Genomic DNA, 17,197 nt, shown 5'->3' with positions numbered 1-17,197 from the left:
TATATTAATTAGCTCATGAACAACTGTATTAGACAAGTACCTGTTGTTGTTGTTAGGTGCCGTCCCGTCAGTTCCAACTCATAGTGACCCTATGTGCAACAGAACAAAACACTCCTGGGTCCTGTGCCATCCTCATGATCATTGTTGTGCTTAAGCCCATTGTTGCAGCCAATGTGTCAATCCATCTCATTGACAGTTTTCCTCTTTTTTTGCTGACCCTCCACTTTACCAAGCATGATGTCCTTCTCTAAGGACTGGTCCCTCCTGATAACATGTCCAAAGTACGTGAGACGAAGTCTCGTCATCCTCTGTTCTAAGGAGAATTCTGGTTGTACTTCTTCTAAGACCTGCGCTGCTATTATTTCCATTTCACAGATGAAAAAACTGTGCAAACTATTCATCCCATTATCTTCCAAGGGCCAAATAGTCCAGGCTTATACAGCTGGGAAGTAGAGGATCTGGGGTTTTAACCCAGGTTACATGGTCCACCACTTGTCTATCAGTTTGTAATATTGTGGTGGCTTGCATGTTGTTGTAATGCTGGAAGTTATGCCACAGGTATTTCAAAAACCACTCATGGTGGACAGATTTCAGTGGAGCTTCCAGACTAAGACAGGCTGGGAAGAAGGACCCTACTTCTGAATCTTTTACTGGGAAGAAAGATTTACTTCTGAAAAAACTGGCAAGTGAAAACCTCATGGATAGAGCAGAACTTTGTCTGATATAGTGCTGGAAGATGAGCCCCTCAGGTTGGGAGGCATTCAAAATATGTGTGGTGCGACCAAGTGGGATTTATACCAGGTATGCAAGGTTGGTTTAATATTAGCAAAACCATTAATGTAATCCGCCATAAAAATAAAACAAAAGAAAAAAACCACATGATCTTATCAATTGATGCAGAAAAGGCATTTGATAAAGTCCAACACCCATTCATGATAAAAACTCTCAGCAAAATAGGAATCGAAGGAAAATTCCTCAACATAATAAAGGGCATCTATACAAAGCCAACAGCCAACATCACTCTAAATGGAGAGAGCCTGAAAGCATTTCCCTTGAGAACGGACACCAGACAAGGATCCCCTTTATCACCACTCTTATTCAACATTGTGCTAGAGGTCCTAGCCAGAGCAATTAGGCTAGACAAAGAAATAAAGGGCATCCGGATTGACAAGGAGGAAGTAAAATTATCTCTATTTGCAGATGACATGATCTTATACACAGAAAACCCTAAGGAATCCTCCAGAAAACTACTGAAACTAATAGAAGAGTTTGGCAGAGTCTCAGGTTATAAAATAAACAAACAAAAATCACTTGGATTCCTCTACATCAACAAAAAGAACATCGAAGAGGAAATCACCAAATCAATGCCATTCACACTAGCCCCCAAGAAGATAAAATACTTAGGAATAAATCTTGCCAAAGATGTAAAAGACCTATACAAAGAAAACTACAAAGTACTAGTGCAAGAAACTAAAAAGGACCTACATAAGTGGAAAAACATACCTCGCTCATGCATAGGAAGACTTAACATAGTAAAAATGTCTATTCTACCAAAAGCCATCTATACATACAATGCACTTCCGATCCAAATTCCAATGTCATTTTTAAGGTGATAGAGAAACAAATCACCAACTCCATATGGAAGGGAAAGAAGCCTCGGATAAGCAAAGCATTACTGAAAAAGAAGAAGAAAGTGGGAGACCTCACTCTACCTGATTTTAGAGCCTATTATACAGCCACAGTAGTCAAAACAGCCTGGTACTGGTACAACAACAGGCACATAGACCAATGGAACAGAACTGAGAACCCAGATATAAATCCATCCACATATGAGCAGCTGATATTTGACAGAGGCCCAGTGTCAGTTAATTGGGAAAAAGATAGTCTTTTTAACATTGATGTTGGCATAACTGGATATCCATTTGCAAAAAAATGAAACAGGACCCATACCTCACACCATGCACAAAAACTAACTCCAAGTGGATCAAAGACCTAAACATAAACACTAAAACGATAAAGATCATGGAACTAAAAATAGGGACAACCCTAGGAGCCCTAATACAAGGCATAAACAGAATATAAAACATTACTAAAAATGACGAAGAGAAACCCGATACCTGGGAGCTCCTAAAAATCAAACACATATGCTCATCTAAAGACTTCATCAAAAGAGTAAAAAGACCACCTACAGATTGGGAAAGAATTTTCAGCTATGACATCTCCGACCAGCGCCTGATCTCTAAAATCTATATGATTCTGTTAAAAGTCAACCACAAAAAGACAAACAACCCAATCAAAAGTGGGCAAAGGATATGAACATGCACTTCACTAAAGAAGATATTCAGGCGGCTAACAGACACATGAGAAAATGCTCTCGATCGTTAGTCATTAGAGAAATGCAAATTAAAACTACGATGAGACTCCATCTCACTCCAACAAGACTGGCTTTAATCCAAAAAACACAAAATATTAAATGTTGGAGAGGCTGCGGAGAGATTGGAACTCTTATACACTTCTGGTGGGAATGTAAAATGGTACAACGACTTTGGAAATCTATCTGGCGTTTTCTTAAAAAGTTAGAAGTAGAACTACCATACAACCCAGAAATCCCACTCCTCGGAATATACCCTAGAGAAATACGAGCCTTTACACGAACAGATATATGCACACCCATGTTTATTGCAGCACTGTTTACGATAGCAAAAAGCGGGAAGCAACCAAGGTGTCCATCAACGGATGAATGGTTAAATAAATTATGGTATATTCACACAATGGAATACTACGCATCGATAAAGAACAGTGAGGAATCTGTGAAACATTTCATAACATGGAGGAACCTGGAAGGCATTATGCTGAGTGAAATTAGGCAGAGGCAAAAGGACAAATATTGTATAAGACCACTATTATAAGATCTTGAGAAACAGCATAAACTGAGAAGAACACATACTTTTGTGGTTATGAGGCGGGGAGGGAGGGAGGGTGGGAGAGGGTTATTTACTGATTAGTTAGTAGATAAGTTTTTTTTTCTTTTTTTTTAGTAGATAAGAACTACTTTAGGTGAAGGGAAGGACAATACTCAATACACAGAAGGTCAGCTCAACTGGACTGGACCAAAAGCAAAGAAGTTTCCGGGGATAAACTGAATGCTTCGAAGGTCAGCGGAGCAAGGGCAGGGGTTTGGGGACTATGGCTTAAGGGGACTTCTAAGTCAATTGGCAAAGTAATTCTATTATGAAAACATTCTGCATCCCACTTTGAAGTGTGGTGTCTGGGGTCTTAAATGCTAACAAGCGGCCATCTAAGACGCATCAATTCTTCTCAACCCACCTGGATCAAAGGAGAATGAACATCAAGGTCACACGATAACTATGAGCCCAAGAGACAGAAAGGGCCTCTTGAACCAGAGACTTACATCATCCTGAGACCAGAAGAACTAGATGGTGCCCGGCCACAACAGATGACTGCCCTGGCAGGGAACACAACAGAGAACTCCTGAGGGAACAGGAGAACAGTGGGATGCAGACCCCAAATTCTCATAAAAAGACCAGACTTAATGGTCTGACTGAGACTAGAGGAATCCCGGCGGTCATGGTCCCCACACCTTCTGTTGGCCCAGGACAGGAACCATGCCTGAAGACAACTCATCAGACATGGAAGGGACTGGACAATGAGTTGGAGAGAGATGCTGATGAAGAGTGAGCTACTTGTATCAGGTGGACACTTGAGACTGCGTTGGCATCTCCTGTCTGGAGGCGAGATAGGAGGGTAGAGAGGGTTAGAAACTGGCAAAATCGTCATGAAAGGAGAGACTGGAAGGAGGGAGCAGGCTGACTCATTAGGGGGAGTGTAAGTGGGAGTATGGAGTAAGGTGTATATAAGCTTATATGTGACAGACTGACTTGATTTGTAAACTTTCACTTAAACCACAATAAAAATTATTAAAAAAAATGCGTGGTGAAGAGTTGCCTCCTCAAAGTTGAATTGACCTTAATGACATGGGTGGAGTCTAGCATTTGGGACCTTCACTTGCTGCTATGGCACAACTTAAAATAAGAGGAAACAGCTGCAAACATCCAATAGTAATCAGAACTTGGATGTAGGAAGTATGAATCTAGGAAAATTAGAAGTCATCCAAAATGAAATGGAACTCATAAAGATTGATATCCTAGGCATTAGTGAGCTGAAATGAACTGGTATTGACCATTTTGAATTGGATAATCTTGTGGTCTACTATGCTGGGAATGACAAATTGAAAAGGAATGGTGTCGCATTCATTGTCAAAAAGAAAATTTCAAGATCTATCCTGAAGTACAATGCTATCAGTGATAGGATAATATCCATACCCCTACAAGGAAGATCAGTTAATACAACTATTACTCAAATTTACATGCTAACCACTAATGCCAAAGATGAAGAAATTAAAGATTTTTACTAACTTCTGAATCCTGAAATTGATCAAACATGCAATCAAGATGCATTGAGAATTACTGGTGATTGGAATTAGAAAGCTGGAAACACAGATGAAGGATTAGTAGTTGAAAAATATGGCCTTGGTGATAGAAACTATGTGGGAGATTGCAAGATAGAATTTTGCAAGACCAATGAACTATTCATTGCAAATACCTTTTTCAACAACATAAATGGTGACTACACATGTGGATCTTGCCAGATGGAATACAAGGGAATCAAATCGACATATGTGGAATCTACATATTTGGAGACAATTGAGACATTCGGTATCATCAGTCAGAACAAAGCCAGGGGCTGACTGCAGAACAGGCTATCAATGGCTCATATGCAAGTTCAAGTTGAAGCTGAAGAAAATTAAAACAAATCCGCAACAGCCAAAGTACAAACTTGAGTATATCCAGCCTGAATTTAGAGACCATCTCAGGAACAGATTTGATGCATTGAACACTAATGAAGGAAGACCAGATGAGTTGTAGGATCATGAACAAAGGATATCATATATGAAGACAGCAAAAGGTCATTAAAAAGACTAAAAAAAAGACCAAAATGGATGTCAGAAGAGACTCTGAAACCTGCTCTTGAACATGAAGTAGCTAAAGCAGATGGAAGAAATGATGAAGTAAAAGAGCTGAACAGAAGATTTCAAATGGCGTCGAAGAAGACAAAGTAACGTTTATAATGAAATGTGCAAAGACCTGGAGTTAGAAAACCAAAAGGGAAGAATATGCTCTGCATTTCTCAAGCTGAAAGAACTGAAGAAAAAATTCAAGCCTCAAGTTGCAATATTATTATAGGGGTAAAAAATTGAACAACCCAGGAAGCATCAAAAGATGATGGAAGGAATGCACAGAGTCACTGTACCAAAAAGAACTGGTCGACATTCAACCATTTCAGGACGTGGCATATGATCAAGAACCAATGGGACTGAAGGAAGAAGTCCAAGCTTCACTGAAGGCATTGGTGAAAAACAAGGCTCCAGGAGTTGACGGGATATCAACTGAAACATTTCAACAAACAAATGCACTGCTGGAAGCACTCACTCATCTATGCCAAGAAATTTGGCAACAGCTACCTGGCCAACCAACTGGAAGAGATCCATATTCATGCCCATTCCGAAGAAAGGTGATCCAACAGAATGCAGATATTATTGAACAATATCATTAATATTGTAATAAGTAATATTTTGCTGAAGATAACTCAAAAATCGTTGCAGTAGTACATTGACAGGGAGCTGCCAGAAATTCAAGCTGGATTCAGAAGGGGATGTGGAATGATGTCAGATGGATCTTGGCTGAAAGCAGAGAACACTAGAACAATGTTTACCTTTGTTTTATTGACTATGCAGAGGCATTCGCCTGTGTGGATCATAACAAATTATGGATAACATTGCCAAGAGCAGGCATTCCAGAACACTTAATCATGCTCATGAGGAACCTGTACATAAAGCAAGAGGCAGTCGTTAGAACAGAACAAGGGGATACTGCATGATTTAAAATCACGAAAGGTGTGTGTTAGGGTTGTATCCTTTCGCTATATTTAATCTGTATGCTGAGCAAATAATCTGAGAAGCTGGACTATATGAAGAAGAACAGGGAATCAGTGTTGGAGGAAGACTCATTAACATCCTGCCATATACAGCTGACACAACCTTGCTTGCCGGAAGTGTGCGGACTTGAAGCACTTACTGATGAAGACCACAGCCTTTAGTATGATTTATATCTCAACAGGAAGAAAACAAAAATCCTCACAACTAGACCAATAAGCAACATCATGATAAAGGAAGAGAAGATTGAAGTTGTCAAGGATTTCATTTTACTTGGATCCACAATCAACGTCTATGGAAGCAGCAGTCAAGAAATCAAAAGATGCATTGCATTCGGCAAATCTGCTGCAAGAGATCTCTTGGACGGGTTAAAAACCAAAGATGTCACTTTAATGTCCTTAAAGACTAGGGTGTGCCTGACCCATGGTGTTTCAATGCTTCATATGTGAAAGCTCGACAATGATTAAGAAAGACAGAAGAATTGATGTCTTTGAATTGAGGTGTTGGTGAAGAATATTGAATATACCATGGACTGCAAGAAGAAAGGAAACCCTGGTGGCGTAGTGGTTAAGTGCTATGGCTGCTAACCAAAGGGTCGGCAGTTCGAATCCGCCAGGTGCTCCTTGGAAACTCTGTGGGGCAGCTCTACTCTGTCCTATAGGGTCGCTATGAGTCGGAATCGACTCGACGGCACTGAGTTGGGTTGCCAGAAGAAGGAACAAATCTGTCTTGGGAGAAATACAGCCAGAATGCCCCTTAGAAGCAAGCATGGCGAAACTTCATCTCGCTGATTTTGGACATGTTATCAGGAGGGACCAGTCCCTGGAGAAGGACATCATGCTTGGCAAAGTAGCAGGTCAGGGAAAAAGACGAAGACCCTCAATGAGATGGACTGACACAGTGGCTGCAACAGTGGCTCAAGCATAAGGGCTGTGAGGGTGACACAGGACTGGGCAATGTTCTTTCTGTTGTACCTAGGGTTGCTATGAGTCATAACTGACCTGACGGCACCTAACCACAACCACAACCACACCACCTTTCGATCATCATTTCACTCTCTTCCCCTCTCACACCTAGTTAAACTATTTTCTCTTCCCCAATGTTCCATGCTTTTGTACTTTTTATATGGCCTATTCCCCAGGTCTGGAATACCCTTAGCTGGCAAACTCTTACTGGTTCTTTGGAATTCAGTTAAGGCATTACTTCTTGCAAAAATTCTTCCCTGATTGCATCAATCAGAAGTGGTTCTCCTTCTATGTCCTTTCTTGCGGTGCTGAGTGCCTCACTTGTAACACAATACTTTTTTAGTCTTGAATTGTGATGGCTTACTTTTCTTCTAAAATGAGCTTAAAGACAGGGCTCATGGAATGTGTTTATTGAATGAATGAGATCTGATCCCTCACCTTATGCCTACTCCTAATTATCTGTGCTGCCCTCCAAAGGCTACCTGCTTTTCCAGCTTCAAATCTGTACTTGTAAAACACAAGGGTTGGTTGGACCATGTGGAATCTCCAGCTCTGTTATCATGTTCTTATACCAGTTTGGAATTTCCCAACATTTTGTTCAGTAAGAACTTTTTCCATTTGTATTTATGTTGTTTATCATACGTATACAATATGATGTTACCTTACATAAGACATTCTTTTTCCTTTGTGGCTAAGCTTGCTTAGTGTGAACTCTTCATCTAAAAAATAAACTTCTTGGGAGTGGTACACAGAGTTTTGACTGTATTTATAATGTTTTCTTTCATGAGTTGAAGGGGAGGGCTATAGAAGGGTATATTGTATTATTACCTACACATTTCTTAAGTCTGAAATATTTTTTTAAAAAGTAACAACCTATAGAGACTATAGAGAAAATCATTTCATCTCAGCTATGCCTTGTGTTTCATAGCAACCCTATAGGGCACTGGGTTTTTGGTTATGCCTTAAATCTAAATCTGTATAGGATTACACTGGATGACAAAAATAGCAAGTTATTAAAATGCAGCTAAAATCCATTGCTGTCAAGTTGATTCTGACTCATCGAGACCCTATAGGACAGAGTAGAACTGCCCCATAGAGTTTCCAAGGAGCTCCTGGTGGATTTGAACTGCTGACCTTTTGGTTAGCAGCCATAGCACTTAACCACTATGCCACCAGGGTTTCCAAAACACAGACACATAAATATAAAATGTCATGGAGAGTAAATTTTTGGATAATTTGTGAGTCTTTGTGAATAAAATCAATTACATTTAGAGAAGCTGTTTATTGCTAGAGAGAGAGAAAATTAATTAGCAATTATAAAGGAATCTATGGAGGTTTTGCTCACAACAGATCAATGGGCGGATTTCTGGGGAATTGGCAAATTGGCGGAGTGTTTATATCTTATCTTTTTTTTCTTTTCAAATATACCCAGACCTCTTACTGAGCAATTTCTGGGGGGACAAAAGTGCTTGTGATCACTCATGATTTATACCACATCCTAACATAGCCATTTTCTGAGATAGACTAGTCAAGTCACATATGTGAGGCAAATAGGTTGAGAAACAGAAAACGAACGAGGGCCTGGATGTCCTTTTTACAAACTCATATCCTCAAGTATGCATCTCTTTGTTTCCAGTTGCCTTTCTTTATAAAGATGACACCCATAAAGAGAAAAACAAATGTTTTTTTTCCTAGTTAAAAATTCATATTATTCATGCTAGTTAAATACCAGTGAAATCCATCCTTACTTTATCCAATAGGTAGAGGTACAAGTGTGCAAGGCGAAAAATATTCTTCCTCTGTTTGGATGCTGTGAAATACATTTTTAAAAGCATCAGAGCAGGAGAGAAGCTTAGTTTGAAGGTTCACACACTGGGCTTCCATACTTTTGGAGTCACAAATAAAGTCACTTTAGAAAAAGCTGGCTGTTGTTAGCAGAGCGTTCTGAGGTGACCTCACTAATTGAGTTAAAAACTGAGTCACACTCCACTGCATTACACATCATTCCATAGAAAAACTCTGTGCAACCACAGCATTCTGATGTCTTATTAAAAAAAAAATAATAATAATAACAGAATTTCATGCAATCCCAGTAAAGAGAACTGAGAATCTCTTAGAGTTTTTTTTTTTTTTTTAATTGAATGGCCCTCCTATATTTAGCCAGCATGGCAAATAATAGCATAGCTATTTTACTTGAGGGCTTGCCCATGTGTAGATCCTCTCTATCAGGAGGTCCAGTTTGGACTCCCATTTAACCAACACTGACTTCAGAATTGTTACATGAGAGAGGTAACAGGAGGCTCTGGGGTGGGTCCTGGGGATCTGCATTTTAACAAGTACCCCTGGTGACTCTGCTACACACTTTGGGAAAAGCCTCAGAGAATAACTGTTAATGATATTCAACCAGGAATTTGCTTTTGGTAAGAGGGGCATAGAATAAGTGCAGATATCACTAGAGAGCTGGTCAGCTTGGCATAGTTAACAAAGATAATAGGTTCTTTTTGAAATATTTAGCTAATCAACTAGAATGAAACTGAGTTGTGGACCTGGCTTTTCAATTTGTACCGCTGAATTGTCTTTGGCGTATTTATGTCCTATGAATTATTTTTGGTCTTATCTATTCTCATGTATTATGTGGAAAATGCCCTCTGTTTTCACAGTCTTCATGTCATTAGTGATCTGTGTTGCAGAGCTGACTTTTCCTTGTGAAAGAATGACTCTATCGATCTAGCAACTTATGCAGGTGTTCTCACACATGCTGGATAGCAAATCACCTGTGGAGCTTTTTGAACCTACAGCTACCCAGGTTCCACGCCTCACCCCAATCAAAATCTCTGGGTACAGGGACCCAAAATCTATACCCTTAAAAACCTTTACTGTACAGTCAGGCTTGAGAACCACTGGTTTAACGATAAACCCAAAACCAAAACCATTGCCGTTGAGTCGATCCTGGCTCATAGCAGCCCTATATGACAGAGTAGAACTGCCCCACAGGGACTTCAAGGTTGTAATCTTCACAGAAGCAGGTCACCACATCTTCCTCCCATGAAACAGCTGGTAGGTTTAAACCACTTACCTTTTGGTTAACAGTTGAGCACTTTACCACTGAGCCACCAGCACTCCTCCAGTTTAATGCTCAAACCAACCCAAACCGAACCCATTGCCATCGAGTTGATTCTGACTCATAGCGACATTAGAAGACAGCAAAGGAAATTTTCTCTGAGACTTCAAATGTATTTTTCTTGGTCGGACATCTGTTTATTCCTGCTGTAACCAGAACTAGTGCAGTATTGATTTAATGTGTTCCCAGAAACTCTGAATTTTGTGCTATGCCTGCTCTGATACTGAGCAATGTGATGAACAATGTCTGAGGTTACCAGTTGGGCTTCACTTCTAGCGCTGATAAGACACACTGACAAGGATGAAGTTTTCTCTAAGTGGCAGTTTAGTCCCCTTGATGAATAATGAGTGATAACTGCTTGAAGCAATGTGGTGGAATACCACACCACCTGGTCTGAAGGTTTTGGAGAATTTAGCATTTAGACTTTGGAGCCACATCAGTACAACACCAGGTAATAAGAGTTTGGCTGTGCTGAACCACAAAGCTTCTAGATGTCCAGTCTGTACACTAAGTTCAGGTCAAGTTTGAGAGATGGCGAAGGCAATGGGCTTCTTGACATCCTGACTCTGGAATTACAGAAGAGCATCTGGAAAATATGCAAGACTTCTAAGGCAGGGTTAGTTTACAACCACTCTCGCTTCTGCTGCAACCATTAGGTCCCTGCATGTTTTTCCTATACTCGAAGCTCTCTTCCTGAACTTACCCTTGTAGTTCTCTGACAGGCTGTAAATTCCATAAAGTAGGGGGGACTTTATGCCAGAGTCTGGCACAGTGGCCACTCAGAAACACATGCCCAATATTTTAGAACAAAGACAGTCCTGTTATCTCCAAGGATCATACAGTCTCCATTTCTACTTTCCACACTCCAACCCCAAGTTGGCATAGGTTGTTGTCCCTTAGCCCAAGGTGGGTGGTGTGGAAATTAAACACAGCAGTGAAAGGTCAGGGGTTCCAATCCACCAGCTGCTCCTGGGACAAAGCAGTCTGCTTCCCTAAAGATTTACAGCCTTGGAAACCCTATGGGGCAGTTCTACTCTGTCCTGTAGGGTCGTATGAGTCCAAATCGACACCACAGCAGTGGGTTTGGTTAGCGGGTTTTTTTTCCTCAGCTGGTGCCCAAACTATGAGCGTCACCAGGACACCCCGTGCTTAGTCAGTCACTGGAATGCTCTGCATCACTGGAGGAAGAGGTCTCAAAACTTGAAGATAACATGGGGCAGGTGCAAAACCGAGGCTTTCTGACAGATTTCCTTAAAATCTTGCTCCTCAAGGGTGGTCCTCAGACCAGGAGCATCATCACCACCACCTGGGAGCTAGTTAGAAAGGTGGAATCTCAGGTCTGTACCCCAAACTTACTGGATCAGAATCCGCAGTTTAACAAGATACCCAGGTGATGACTATTCATATTAGGATTTTAGAAACTAACAGATGTAGCAAACTATCAATCGAGCGCTTCTCAGTCCCCGAACACGCAGGCTCAGTCTTTTGTGCACACCTCGCACCCCCTGGGCGCTGTAGCAACCTAACCCCCAGGGACTTTGGAGCCGGCGCTGCTGAGGGCAATTTAGTGATTGGCTGGTGTGGCCACGTGACGGGCGCTGGGCCTGCCGTGCGAGCTGATTGGCTCTCGCGGACGCTGACGGACAGGGCCGGGGCGGGCCAGAGCCTGGTCGGAGGGGCGCGCGAGGGCCAGAGGGGAGAAAGCGCGAGAGCGCTAGTGCGCGTGCGCGAGCGGCGGGACTTTCTCTCGCGCCGTCGGAGGAAGCCAGAGCGCTTGTCCTGAGGTGAGCGATGCCGCGGGGCTGCCGGTCCTGCCTCACCTTCGCTGGGTCGGGGTGAGCGGGATGGCAGGGTGGGGCGGGGCGGGGGTAGTCTGGGGCTAACCCGCCCCCCGGGAGCCCCGCTTCTGAGGTGGCCGCAGACCCAGGCTCAGCCACCCCTCGGTGCCTCGGTTTCCCTTTCGTACCCTGTTACGCACCTCTACACCCTCCCCACCGCGGAGACTGGGCCCCCCGAGGGGATTTGTCCACCTGGCAGCGTCGCCTCCGCCTTTGTTTCCCGCCCAGAGGGATGCTGGCATCTGCCCCTTCCCCAGGTAAAGGGTGCTAGTGGTGAGGTGGGGACGTTCCAGGCGCGGACCCGGACTCGGGCCCAGCAGCAGGTAGCTGTAATGCAGCGGGATTCGGCACCAGGGAAAACGAAGGAAAAAATGTAGTGTCACGTTAAAGTGGCCAAGCCCTTGGGACTCGAACCTCTGAAGCCCCGGGACCCGCACTGATCCGGTGGCTGTGAGCGACGCCGAATCGCAGGCGCAGCTGTGCAGAAGCGCTCTCTGCCCCGGTGCGGGCAGGGTGGGGGCGGCGTGACCCGGGGACCGGGCCCGAGTGCCGCCGGAAGAAGCTTCTCTGCCCGCTGGACCTGCAGGCGAGCCCCGGGCCCAGGTTCACCGCAGTTGGGCGCTCTGAGTGGGCTGAAGGGACCCAGAGATTCGTTATAGGGGTAAAAATGGTCTAAGCAGCTGGGCGCTGGCGGAGCAGGTCTAAATGAGACGCTTAACTGATGTCTGACTGGTAAATTGTGAGGAAGGAAATGCCTGCAGTGAACTGCAGACCAGATCAGCACGCTGAGACTCTTCTTAAAGAAGACAGATTTTGTGTGCGTGTGTGTGGGGTGGGGGGTCGCTGTAAACTGAGGTTTTTCTGGGGCTGTTCAAGCGGGCAATTACTTATTTTCTGCACGTTAATGGGTTGTAGGGAGAGGAAGGCAGGGTCTAAATTAAGCCTCTTCAGAATTCCTCAGTTCTTTGAAAAGTGTGTGTTTGAAAAAGACCTTTTGGCTGGCAAAAGAGGGATGTGTGGGGAGGGAATAGCTCTTGTAAACCATGCTTTGAAAAGGGGAGGTGTGTGCAGGAGTTTAAGAGCAGATTAAAACCTGTCTTCTCCATTCCCCTAGACCTGCAATAGCAAGGGCATACTGTACATCCTTACAGTGAAACATAAAAAGTCCCTTCAGTTTTCCAGTGGTTAACTAGTGTTAATTTTACTGTATTCTGGAGTTTCAATGTAATCCACTAAGAAGTTGTTCTGGCATGAGATTGACAAAGATCTTTATTTTTACATGATTCCTTGGAGACATCCTGATACCTTTTCAAAGCCCTTTTATTCCTCTTCTCCCTACAAATTTGTTTCTTTAGGAAATAGTACGATTTTCAAACATCTAAGACATACTCCAGAAATGGATTATCCAATAAGCAAGGTACACACGGTTTTAGTTGTGCCTACTTACTAAGCTATAGTCACAATTTTACCTGTTTTTCAGCATATGGTGAAACCCCCGAGAAATTGTGCACTACTGATTAAAAGTAAACACAATTAAGCCTGTTGCACACCTTGTTTACTGTAATCCCGTGGGTACCTTGCTTACTGGTTAATCCACCCCTGCATCCTGGCAAAATGTCTACACTTGATAGGAAGTCAATTAGCTTGGCAAGTTAAAAAAAAAAAAAAAAAAGAGGGAGCACTTAACATTTTTTAGGGAGATGAGAACTCTGAGGTGAATGAATGTAAAAGGAGAAGTTACTGCGAAGCTCTGGCTGGCTCGGAACGTAACAACTGTCACTAGTAAAGTGAAATATAGGTTGTCGGCTAATAGTTTGGAACACAAAGCAAATTATTGGGAATGACTTAAAATTTTACCTAAAATTTTTAAGTTGGTGATGGTGGGGGAAGGAATCCTGAAGGTTGAGAGAGGTGGTATCACTTGAAAAAGTATATGCTTTTAGGTCTAAAGAAAAAAATGTCATTTTTGTCATGCAGGCAGTCCCCTGATTATGAAGGAGTTCTGTTCCTAAATCTGTCTTTAAGTTGAATTTGTACATAAGACAGAACAGTTAGGTACGGTTTGTACCTAACGTCAGTTAATCAAACGTTTGTCTTAGCATGTAGTGTTCCTTTTCTGTACATAAACATTAAAGAATCATTTCCAGATAGACTAAAATATCTTTAACATGATAATATGGTAATAATAACAGTGTTTTAATGCACTTTGCAAAGTAGCACCAGTTTATTATTACGAACCTTTGTATATACCTCAAATTTTTAATATTAATAGGCTTTTCGGGGAATGGTTTGTAACTACAGGTTGTACATTAGTCGGACATTTGTAACTGGGGACTGCCTGTGAAAACTACACAAAGGGCATGCAGTTCTTATGTTAAGCCTACGGAAGGGGCTTTGAAAAGCTTGAAAAACACTGATCAGGTGAAGGAAGGGAAGCCAGGAAGATTGGCAGGCTGAGTTCATCTTGAGGGACACAACATCAGTGACCTATAACACAAGGTTTTATGCTTTGAATTAATGAAAGCTCACTAGTTTTACTTTCAAAACAACAACAAAATCATTTCCTTTCTGTCATTTCTGTCCCTTGGGCTAGGCACCAGGAGGATGGAGAGCGCATGAAAGAGATTAGAGTCCGACCTGCATGCCTAAGTAGTAAGTGTCCTTTGAGAGGGATCTGTGTCACATTGCGTAAATACAAGAGCATTCATGTTGAGAGGGGTCTGAGCACCTTCCTTAGGATGTGAGATGGAGTTAGATAGCAGAGCCACAGGTCGGGGCTGGGAGTGCTATTATCTGATACTGAAGCAGTGGGAGAAAAGGAAAGCCAGGAAATGTTGAATTCAGTGAGGCTCTTGCATTTGCAACATTGAGGAGGCATTTCCAGGCAGAAGTGCCTCATTGTTGGCTAGCCTGGCATTGCTTTACGTGGCTTCTGGATGACCTGCCAGTCACAGTGAAGGCTCCTGTGGAGGTTACATATCTCAGGTATAGCTTATACTTATGATGTGCTCTAGAAAAGAAAGGCTCACAAAGACAGAGATACAGGCTGCCATTCCTGTCACCCATAGGCTTCCAGAAAGCAGATTGTGCCCTCCCTACCAGCAGGTGGCACTGCTGACTCTGGGAATTCCTGGAGGAGATGCAGTAATGGAGCTGGCAAACCAGCAGTGTGTAGCCTCTAGTCTGGAAGATCTTGAGAGGCTTTGTGAGATCTCTGTCAAAGAAAAGCTCGAAGAAAATAGTTGTGAAGGCCGAAGTGTTTACATAAGGTTGGAATAATGGGTATTGTGGGGACTGAGAGATGGTTGTGGTTACTTTGCATGTTTTGTCTGTGTGTGTGTGTGTAGTGGAGGAGAAGGCAGAATGTAACCTATTAAATATCATAATACAGGTTTTGAAAGCACTTTGCATAAATTGGTTAATTGAACGTGAAGTTGAAATCATGAGTCAAATCAAAATTCCCAGTAACTTCATAACTCCTAATTCTTTGCATGTAAAGCTAGTCTACACACATGGGTGGGATTCTGGACATATAGGTGTGACTTTTAAACCTGATCAATATCCAGTAATTACATGCCCTGAAGATAGAGGTGAGAGTATTAGTAAAAAATAATGTTGGTTAATTAGTCACTATTCTTCAGGGCTGGCACAGAAGGCAGGTCAAAGTCATTCTAAAATCAGTTTCTTCTAAAACTTGAAACTTCCTGATAAGTATGGATTTTCTTAAATTCTGTCCTTTTGAGATTGTATTCACAACGTAACTTGGTTCTTGTCCTGTCCTATTAACCAAACCAAACCTAGTGCTGTCGAGTCGATTCCGACTCATAGAGACCCTATAGGATAGAGTAGAGCTGCCCCATAGAGTTTCCAAGGAGCGCCTGGTGAATTCGAACTGCCGACCCTTTGGTTAACAGCTGTAGCACCTAACCACTACACCACCAGGGTTTGCCTGTCCTATTAGCCGATCGAAATAAGACAGACGGACACCACACCACCAGTTGGAAGGGAAACAGGAAGTGGAAATTTGTTGCCTGCGCAGTCAAGGAGCAAGGTGGGGTCTAGTGACCCTAAGGCCACGTGCTCCCCGTCTAAGGGGCTGGGGAGCTTTTTGTTTCCAGTGGCATCGGGGATTGGGTTTGGTACTGGGAACTCTCTGCCCATAGCCCTCCCATGCCCATACTTGGAGGTCCGGATTTTAAATCATCTTCCGTTGAATGTGCATGTAGTGGGACCCTTCACTTCTAAAATGGAATTGGGTGAAATCATGGGCTGGGAAAAATCGTTCTTTCTGGTGACGGTCTGTCCGGGGTGGGTTGAAGGACTGACGTGATCTCTTCAATCTGCGCATGCTTCAAGGTGTAGCTTGGGCTAGTTCAGTGAATGGAGAGTTCCTGAAAAATGTTGCTCAAAACAAGCTTGTGGTTAGCAAGACAAAGAAAGGGGGGGAGGGCTGTTGATTGGGGTTTTCAATCCCCCCTCTAACAGGTTTCTTTTAATCTAAGAAGGGGTTTAGGGCCCAAGGTTTCTTCTTCTGTAGCTTCTTGCTGGCCAGGGGTGCTGGTGTAGAACTGGGCTCTAGCTGGAACCTGCTCGGGGAAGATGGGGTAATATCTGCATTGTAGCATCATTTGTAGGTGTAACTTCTGAAGCCTGGAAGACAAAAACATTACTAAAAGGTTAAACAAACAAGGCCTGAATATAAGCAGCAGGATGACCGTGGCCAAAGATCTTAGAAGGGGAAGATACCATGTTAAATTCGGGAATGTTGCCTTTACTATATCTTAGATATTTTGTGAATTTGGGCCTTGGTTGAACTTGTGTAGTTGTTTATTATGGAGGGACTTGAGTCCTCAACAAGGGGCCAGGAGCCCTATTACTGCTCCTGCCCCAGTTAGGATTAAACCCAGTGCCCTCTTTAGTCTACAACCTGAGGCTCACTGGGAGGCCCAGTACATGCAGACACTGGTTCCTGAGAGAAACAAAAATCCTAGGGAACATGGACCCGTGGTTGTGACAGGGCCAATGTAAGAAGCTGTCCATTCACAGCCAGGACAACGACAAGCCAGGCTATGGTCACCTAGGCATGAGCCAGACCCATACACTCAGACACGTCTACCGGGGGCACACAGAGATCCAGTGATGGCACAACCACTGAGGGTGGCACCAGCTCGTTCGAGCCAAGTGCTACTCCACAAGTTCGGGGCCAGGGGACCACAAAGCCCAGGTTAGTACACTTGGCACTCGGGGCTTTGGGTTTTTT

The 17,197-nt window shown here is 43.0% G+C and overlaps 1 protein-coding gene across 8 annotated transcripts in view; it reads left to right on the top strand.

Annotated features, from left to right (window-relative positions):
* The window catches only part of TMEM108 (transmembrane protein 108), a 1,078,120-nt gene that overhangs the window by 642,227 nt on the left and 418,696 nt on the right, over window positions 1-17,197 (top strand). For 4 of the 8 annotated variants that reach the window (XM_049870595.1, XM_049870591.1, XM_049870588.1 and 1 more), the window contains exon 1: window positions 11,768-11,883. The exons of 2 other annotated variants lie outside the window; for them this stretch is intronic. The gene's annotated coding sequence lies outside the window, so the exon portion shown is untranslated. Of the gene's footprint in view, window positions 1-11,767; window positions 11,884-11,973; window positions 12,195-14,530; window positions 14,590-17,197 lie in introns of those variants that run through there. 2 more of the 8 variants (XM_049870589.1, XM_049870592.1) reach the window with 2 other exon arrangements.

This window comes from Elephas maximus, chromosome 26 (genome assembly GCF_024166365.1).
Source record: "Elephas maximus indicus isolate mEleMax1 chromosome 26, mEleMax1 primary haplotype, whole genome shotgun sequence".
Lineage (NCBI taxonomy): Eukaryota > Metazoa > Chordata > Mammalia > Proboscidea > Elephantidae > Elephas > Elephas maximus.
The sequence above is the reverse complement of the archived record's forward strand: the minus strand, read 5'-3'. Positions and strand labels throughout refer to the sequence as shown.